The sequence below is a fragment of the Phyllobates terribilis genome, unplaced genomic scaffold, assembly GCF_046119375.1.
Source record: "Phyllobates terribilis strain yellow unplaced genomic scaffold, ASM4611937v1 Scaffold_12__6_contigs__length_324123572, whole genome shotgun sequence".
In the NCBI taxonomy this organism is placed as follows: domain Eukaryota; kingdom Metazoa; phylum Chordata; class Amphibia; order Anura; family Dendrobatidae; genus Phyllobates; species Phyllobates terribilis.
This window is the reverse complement of record NW_027362772.1, coordinates 30,092,934-30,101,524: the sequence shown is the minus strand read 5'-3', so window position 1 is coordinate 30,101,524 and position 8,591 is coordinate 30,092,934.

Genomic DNA, 8,591 nt, shown 5'->3' with positions numbered 1-8,591 from the left:
TGGAGAGTCTCTGTGTGCCCAAACATTGTAGCTTTACCACAAGTGACCCCATTTTGGAAACTAGACCCCCCAAGGCACCTATCTAGATGCATAGTGAGCACTTGGAACCCCTAGGTGCTTCACAAATTGATTCGTAAAAATGAAAAAGTGAAAAAAAAACACTTTTTCATTTTTACGAATCAATTTGTGAAGCACCTGGGGGTTACAAGTGCTCACTATGCATCTATATAGGTGCCTTTGGGGGTTTTGTTTCCAAAATGGGGTCACTTGTGGGGGATCTCCAATGTTTGGGCACACAGGGGCTCTCCAAACGCAACATGGTGTCCGCTAACAATTTGAGCCGACAATTTGTTAGGGGATACCATGTTGCATTTGGAGAGTCCATTTGAGCCCAAACATTGGAGCTCCCCCACAAGTGACCCCATTTTGGAAACTAGACCCCCCAATTCACCTATCTAGATGCATTGTGAGCACTTGGAACCCCTAGGTGCTTCACAAATTGATTCATAAAAATGAAAAAGTGTTTTTTTTTTCACTTTTTCATTTTTACGAATCAATTTGTGAAGCACCTGAGGGGTTCCAAGTGCTCACTATGCATCTAGATAGGTGCCTTCTTGGGTCTAGTTTCCAAAATGGGGTCACTTGTGGGGGAGCTCCAATGTTTGGGCACACAGGGGCTCTCCAAACGCAACATGGTGTCCGCTAACAATTTGAGCCGATTTTCCATTCAATTTGTTAGCGGATACCATGTTGCATTTGGAGAGTCTCTGTGTGCCCAAACATTGTAGCTCCCCCACAAGTGACCCCATTTTGGAAACTAGACCCCCCAAGGCACCTATCTAGATGCATAGTGAGCACTTGGAACCCCAAGGTGCTTCACAAATTGATTCGTAAAAATGAAAAAGTGAAAAAAAAAACACTTTTTCATTTTTACGAATCAATTTGTGAAGCACCTGGGGGTTCCAAGTGCTCACTATGCATCTAGATAGGTGCCTTTGGGGGTTTAGTTTCCAAAATAGGGTCACTTGTGGGGGAGCTCCAATTTTTGGCCACACAGGGGCTCTCCAAATGCAACATGACGTCCGCTAATTATTCAAGCAAATTTTACTATCAAAAAGTCAAATGGCGCTCCTTCCCTTCCGAGCCCTGCCGTGCGCCCAAACAGTGTTTTTTCCCCACATATGGGGTATCTGTGTGTCCAAGGGAAATTGCACAACAAATTTTGGCGTCCATTTTTTCCTGTTACCCCTGTGAAAAAAAAAAAATTGCGTCTAAAGTCACATTTTTGTGAAAAAAGTTAAATGTTCATTTTTTTCTTCCACATTCCAAAAATTCCTGTGAAGCACCTGAAGGGTTAATAAAGTTCTTGAATGTGGTATTGAGCACCTTGAGGGGTGCAGTTCTTAGAATGGTGTCACTTTTGGGTATTTTCTGTCAAAAAGACCTCTCAAAGTGACTTCAAATGTGATGTGGTCCCTAAAAAAATGGTTTTGTAAATTTTGTTGGAAAAATGAGAAATCCCTGGTCAAATTTTAACCCTTATAGCTCCCTAACAAAAAAAAATTTTGGTTCCAAAATTGTGCTGATGTAAAGTAGACATGTGGGAAATGTTATTTATTAACTCTTTTGTGTGACATATCGCTCTGATTTAAGGGCATAAAATTTAAAATTTTGAAAATTTCAAAATTTTCAAAATTTTCGCCAAATTTCTGTTTTTTTCACAAATAAACGCAAGTGATATCAAAGAAATTTTACCACAATAATGAAGTACAATATGTCACGAAAAAGCAGTCTCAGAATCAGGGGATCCGTTGAAGCGTTCCAGAGTAATTACCTCATAAAGTGACAGTGGTCAGAATTGTAAAAATTGGCCTGGTCATTAACGTGCAAACCACCCTCGGGGGTTAAGGGGTTAATAGCTAGCAAAGGCTAGGCAGACAGCTGGGGGCTGATATTAATAGCCCAGGAAGGGTGCCATGAATATTGGCCCCCTCCCAGGCTAGAAACACCAGCCATCAGCAGCCCCAGAAAAGGCGCATCCATAGGATGCGCCAATTCTGACACTTAGCCTCGCTCTTCGCACTGCCCTGTAGTGGTGGCAGTGGGGTAATAGGGCTGGGGTTGATGTCAGCTTATAATACCAGCTGACGTCAAGCCCAGGTTAGCAATGGAGAGGCGTCTATAAGACACCCCCATTACTAACCCCATAGTCAAAGTTAAAAAAAACCACAAACACCCAGAATAAAGTCCTTTAATTGAAATAAAGACACAATTCTTTATTGTTCTAAATTAAACCATACTTACCATCATGCCCCCATTCCAGCTGAAGCCAATGTCTTCTGCAATAAAAGTAAAATAAGAAACCAACATCATCCTTACCTTTCCATTTTTCCCACGACGGCTCCAGCTCTGCTGCATTCACAGGACAGGCTGGATCGCAGCCGAAAGCTGCCATCCAGCTTGCCATGCCGCAGACACTGAGAAGCGCAGGCATGCTTGCGCTCCTCAGTGTCTGTCTGTGACGGCATAAAGATGAGCCGAGGTCATGTCCAATGAACTAAGCTCGCCTCATGCACGTCACTGACAGCTTCGGAGTATTCTCCTGCGCTCAGCGCTTGAGCAGGGGAATTCTCCCACGCTGGGATGGCATTGAGATGACAGGCTGGATCACAGCTGAACGCTGCCATCCAGCTTGTCATCCTTCAGAGACACTGCAGAGCACAAACATGCCTGCGCTCTGCAGTGTCTATGAAGGATGGCATTCTGGATGGCAGTGCTTAGCTGCGATCCAGCCTGCCATCTCAATGCCATCCCAGCGTGGGAGTATTCTCCTGCTGAAGTGCTGAGCGCAGGAGTATTTTCCCACGCTGTCAGTGACGTGCATGAGGTGAGCTGAGTTCATTGGACATGACCTCGACTTATCTAGATGCCGTCACAGCCGGACACTGCAGAGCGCAAGCATGCCTGCGCTTTTCAGTGTCTGCGGCATGGCAAGCTGGATGGCAGCTTTCGGCTGCGATCCAGCCTGTCCTGTGAATGCAGCAGAGCTGGAGCCGTCGTGGGAAAAAATGAAAGGTAAGGATGATGTTGGTTTCTTATTTTACTTTTATTGCAGAAGTTGCATAATAAATATAGGCTACTTAGTGAACTATTTTTGATCAAAAAAAGTATACAAGCCGTCCCACCAGCGGCTTGTATACTTTTTTTGATCAAAAATAGTTCACTAAGTACCCTATATTTATTATGCAACTTTGCTTTACATTCATATATAATGATGATAGGGTATGATATATTTTTTGTCTTTTGTAGGTTTTGCTTCTTTTTGCTAGTGTGAACATGCTCCTATATCTTGCATGTCTACCATCTTAGACCTCAGTTCACATTGCTTGGTTTTTTGTCTTGTTTGCATTCTGTGCAATTTAAGGGTGTGGCATCCCCTTTGTTGAGCTGATTAGTATATATGTAGCTTACCACGGGCCTAGGTGGTCTGGAGTTGGGACCTGGTCCTATTTGTCTACCCTTTTATATGCATTACTTCAACTTTGATATACAGTAAGGTTTTTAATATAGACAGTATAGGTACCGTCCCAATTTAGGGTCACCTTGCGCTGGTGGGACGGCTTGTATACTTTTTTTGATCAAAAATAGTTCACCAAGTACCCTATATTTATTATGCAACTTTGCTTTACATTTATATATAATGATGGTAGGGTATGAGATATATTTTTTGTCTTTTGTAGGTTTTGCTTCTTTTTGCTAGTGTGAACATGCTCCTATTTCTTGCATGTCTACCATCTTAGACCTCAGTTCACATTGCTTTATTTTTTTGTCTTGTTTGCATTCTGTGCAATTTAAGGGTGTGGCATCCCCTTTGTTGAGCTGATTAGTATATATGTAGCTTACCACGGGCCTAGGTGGTCTGGAGTTGGGACCCGGTCCTATTTGTCTACCCTTTTATATGCATTACTTCATCTTTGATAAACAGTAAAGTTTTTAATATAGACAGTATAGGTACCGTCCCAATTTAGGGTCACCTTGCCGCTGGTGTGACGGCTTGTATACTTTTTTTGATCAAAAATAGTTCACTAAGTACCCTATATTTATTATGCAACTTTGCTTTACATTTATATATAATGATGGTAGGGTATGAGATATATTTTTTGTCTTTTGTAGGTTTTGCTTCTTTTTGCTAGTGTGAACATGCTCCTATTTCTTGCATGTCTACCATCTTAGACCTCAGTTCACATTGCTTGGTTTTTTGTCATGTCAATGTAGCAGAGCTGGAGCCGTCGTGGGAACCATGGAAAGGTAAGGATGATGTTGGTTTATTATTTTACTTTTATTGCAGAAGACATTGGCTTCAGCTGGAATGGGCATGATGGTAAGTATGGTTTAATTTAGAACATTAAAAAATTGTGTGTTTATTTCAATTAAAGGACTTTATTCTGTGTGTTGTGTTTTTTTAAATATTTTACTAGAAATTCATGGCGGTCATGTCCAATATTGGCGTGACCCCATGAATTTCGGGCTTAGGGCCAGCTGATAATGCCAAGCTGGCCCTAACCCCTTTATTACCCAGTGAGCCACCACACTAGGGCCCTGGATGTGTTGGGTACAGCACCAGAAGATGGCGCTTCTATGAACGCGCCATTTTCTGGGGTGGCTGCGGACTTCAATTTGCAGCGGGGGGGCCCAGAAAGCTGGGTTCTCCCTGCCCTGCAGATTCCAGCCCCCAGCTGCCTAGATGTACCTGGCTGGACACAAAAATAGGGTGAAGACCCTCGTATTTTTTTTTTTTATTATTTCATTAAATTCATTAAATAATTAAAAAAAGGGCTTCCCTGTATTTTTGTTTCCAGCAGGTACAAATAGGCATCTGGGGGTTGGGGGCAGCCCATTCCTGCCTGCTGTACCTGGCTGGACACAAAAATATGGTGAAGGCCACGTCAAAGTTTTGGTGAAAAATTCAATAATTTAAAAAAAAAACACATTTAGGGACTGCATCTTTATTAACCCCTCCACGTGAGGGGTTAATAAAGATGCAGTCTCTAAATTATTATTTTTTTTAAATATTTTTAAATTAATTTTTCCCAAAAATTTTGACTTGGGATTCGCCATATTTTTATATGCCAGCCAGGTACAGCATCCAGGAACGGGCTGCCCCCAACTAGTGTTGAGCCACCCCCGTAGTGTTCGGGTTTGGTTCGGTTCGTCGAACACCGGGATGTTCGAGGAACTGTTCGTCGAACTGTTCGTCGAACACCTTAGAACACCGTCGAACACCGTTAAAACCAATGGCAGGCAAACAAAAACACATAGAAACACATAGAAAACACCTGCAAAGGTGTCCAAAAGCTGACAAACTGCTCAGAAGACACTCTCTTTAAAAAAGCCGGCCGGCAAATTCAGCAGCGGCATACACCGGTACCCCACAATTTAGACAAGAAGGAATAGAGCATCACACATAGATTAGATAGATAGAAACATGTCAGTCACACATATAAGAAGCACAGTGACAGTGTTGGTTACTGCACTTGTCATTTAGTGTAAAGGATTTATTAAAAAAAATATTAGTGTTTTCATGCACCGTCTCTTTAAAAAAGCCGGCCGGCAATTCAGCATCTGTACCCGACAATTTAGAACAGAAAGAATAGAGCTTCACACATAGATTAGATAGATAGAAACATGTCAGTCACATATATAATAAGTACAGTGATAGTGTTGCTTACTGTACTTGTCATTTAGTGTAAAGGATTTATTTAAAGAAATAATAGTGTTTTCATGCACCGTCTCTTTAAAAAAGCCGGCCGGCAATTCAGCAGCGGTACCCGACAATTTAGAACAGAAAGATAGAGCATCACACATAGATTAGATAGATAGAAACATGTCAGTCACATATATATGAAGTACAGTGATAGTGTTGGTTACTGTACTTGTCATTTAGTATTAAAATAAAGGATTTATTATTAAAAAAATTGGCGTGGGGTTCCCCTTAATTTTAGGCTCTAGCGGAGGTTAAGCAGACGGCTGGGGCAGATGTTTGAAGCCTGGGAAGGGGGTAATACCCACGGAGCTTCCCAGGCTACTAATATCAGCCCCCAGCTGAATACATAGCCTTTACTAGCTATTAAAATGGGGGACCCCCCAAAAAAAATGACGTGGGGTCCCCCCTAATTTAATAGCTAGTAAAGGCTAGGCAGACAGCTGGGGGCTGATATTAATAGCCCAGGAAGGGAGCCATGAATATTGGCCCCCTCCCAGGCTAGAAACACCAGCCGTCAGCCGCCCCAGAAATGGCGCATTCATAGGATGCGCCAATTCTGGCACTTAGCCTCGCTCTTCCACGCTGCCCTGGTGCGGTGGCAGGGGGTAATAGGGTTGGGGTTGATGTGAGCTTATAATGCCAGCTGACATCAAGCCCAGGTTAGTAATGGAGAGGCGTCTATAAGACACCCCCATTACTAACCCCATAGTCAAAGTTAAAAAAAACACAAACACCCAGAATAAAGTCCTTTAATTGAAATAAAGACACAATCCTTTATTGTTCTAAATTAAACCATACTTACCATCACGCCCATTCCAGCTGAAGCCAACGATCTCCTGCAATAAAAGAAAAATAATAAAGCAACCTCATTCTTACCTTTCCATGGTTCCCACGACAGCTTCAGCTCTGCTACATCGAGATGACAGGCTGGACCGCAGCAGAACGCTGCCATCCAGCCTGTCATCCCGCAGACACTGAGAAGCGCAGGCTTGCTTGCGCTGCTCAGCGTCTCTCTGTGACGACATCCAGATGAGCCGAGTTCATGTCCAATGAACTCGGCTCACCTCATGCACGTCACTGACAGCGTGGGAAAATTCTCACGCTGAAGCGCTGATTGCAGGAGAATTTTCCCACGCTGTCAGTGACGTGCAGGAGGTGAGCTGAGTTCATTGGACATGAGCTCACCTCATGCACATCACTGACAGCGTGGGAGAATTCTCCTGCACTCAGCACTTCAGCGTGAGAATTTTCCCACGCTGTCAGTGACGTGCATGAGGTGAGCCGAGTTCATTGGACATGACCTCGGCTCATCTGGATGCCGTCACAGCGAGACAGTGAGGAGCGCAAGCATGCCTGCGCTTCTCAGTGTCTGCGGGATGACAGACTGGATGGCAGCGTTCTGCTGCGGTCCAGCCTGTCATCTCGATGTAGCAGAGCTGAAGCTGTCGTGGGAACCATGGAAAGGTAAGGATGAGGTTGGTTTATTATTTTTCTTTTATTGCAGGAGATCGTTGGCTTCAGCTGGAATGGGTGTGATGGTAAGTATGGTTTAATTTAGAACAATAAAGAATTGTGTCTTTATTTCAATTAAAGGACTTTATTCTGGGTGTTGTGTTTTTTTTAAATACTTTACTAGAAATTCATGGCGGTCATGTCTAATACTGGCGTGACCCCATGAATTTTGGGCTTGGGGCCAGCTGATAATACCAAGCTGGCCCTAACCCCTTTATTACCCAGTGAGCCACCGCACCAGGGCCCTGGATGAGTTGGGTACAGCGCCAGAAGATGGCGCTTCTATGAACGCGCCATTTTCCGGGGAGGCTGCGGACTGCAATTTGTAGCGGGGGGGGGGCCCAGAAAGCTTGGGCCTCCCTGCGCTGCAGATTCCAGCCCCCAGCTGCCTAGTTGTACCTGGCTGGACACAAAAATAGGGCGAAGCCCCACGTACTTTTTTTTTAATTATTTCATGAAATTCATGAAATAATTAAGAAAAAAAGGCCTTCCCTATATTGTTGTGTCCGGCCAGGTACAAATAGGCAGCTGGTGGTTGGGGGCAGCCCGTTCCTGCCTGCTGTACCTGGCTGGACACAAATATAGTGCGAAGCCCCACTTCAATTTTTTTTAATTATTTCATGAAATTCATGAAATAATTAAGAAAAAAAGGGCTTCCCTATATTGTTGTGTCCGGCCAGGTACAAATAGGCAGCTGGTGGATGGGGGCAGCCCGTTCCTGCCTGCTGTACCTGGCTGGACACAAATATTGTGCGAAGCCCCACTTCAATTTTTTTAAATTATTTCAGGAAATTCATGAAATAATTTAAAAAAAATTGACGTGTGGCTTCGCGCTATATTTGTGTCCAGCCAGGTACAGCAGGCAGGAACGGGCTGCCCCCAACCACCAGCTGCCTATTTGTACCTGGCCGGACACAACAATATAGGGAAGCCCTTTTTTTCTTAATTATTTCATGAAATAATTTAAAGAAAACTGACGTGGGGCTTCGCCCTGTTTTTGTGTCCAGCCAGGTACAACTAGGCAGCTGGGGGCTGGAATCCGCAGCGCAGGGAGGCCCAAGCTTTCTGGGCCACCCCCGCTGCAAATTGCAGTCCGCAGCCACCCCGGAAAATGGCGCGTTCATAGAAGCGCCATCTTCTGGCGCTGTACCCAACTCATCCAGGGCCCTGATGCGGTGGCTCACTGGGTAATAAAGGGGTTAGGGCCAGCTTGGCATTATCAGCTGGCCCTAAGCCCGAAATTCATGGGGTCACGCCAATATTAGACATGACCACCATGAATTTCTAGTAAAGTATTTAAAAAAAACACAACACC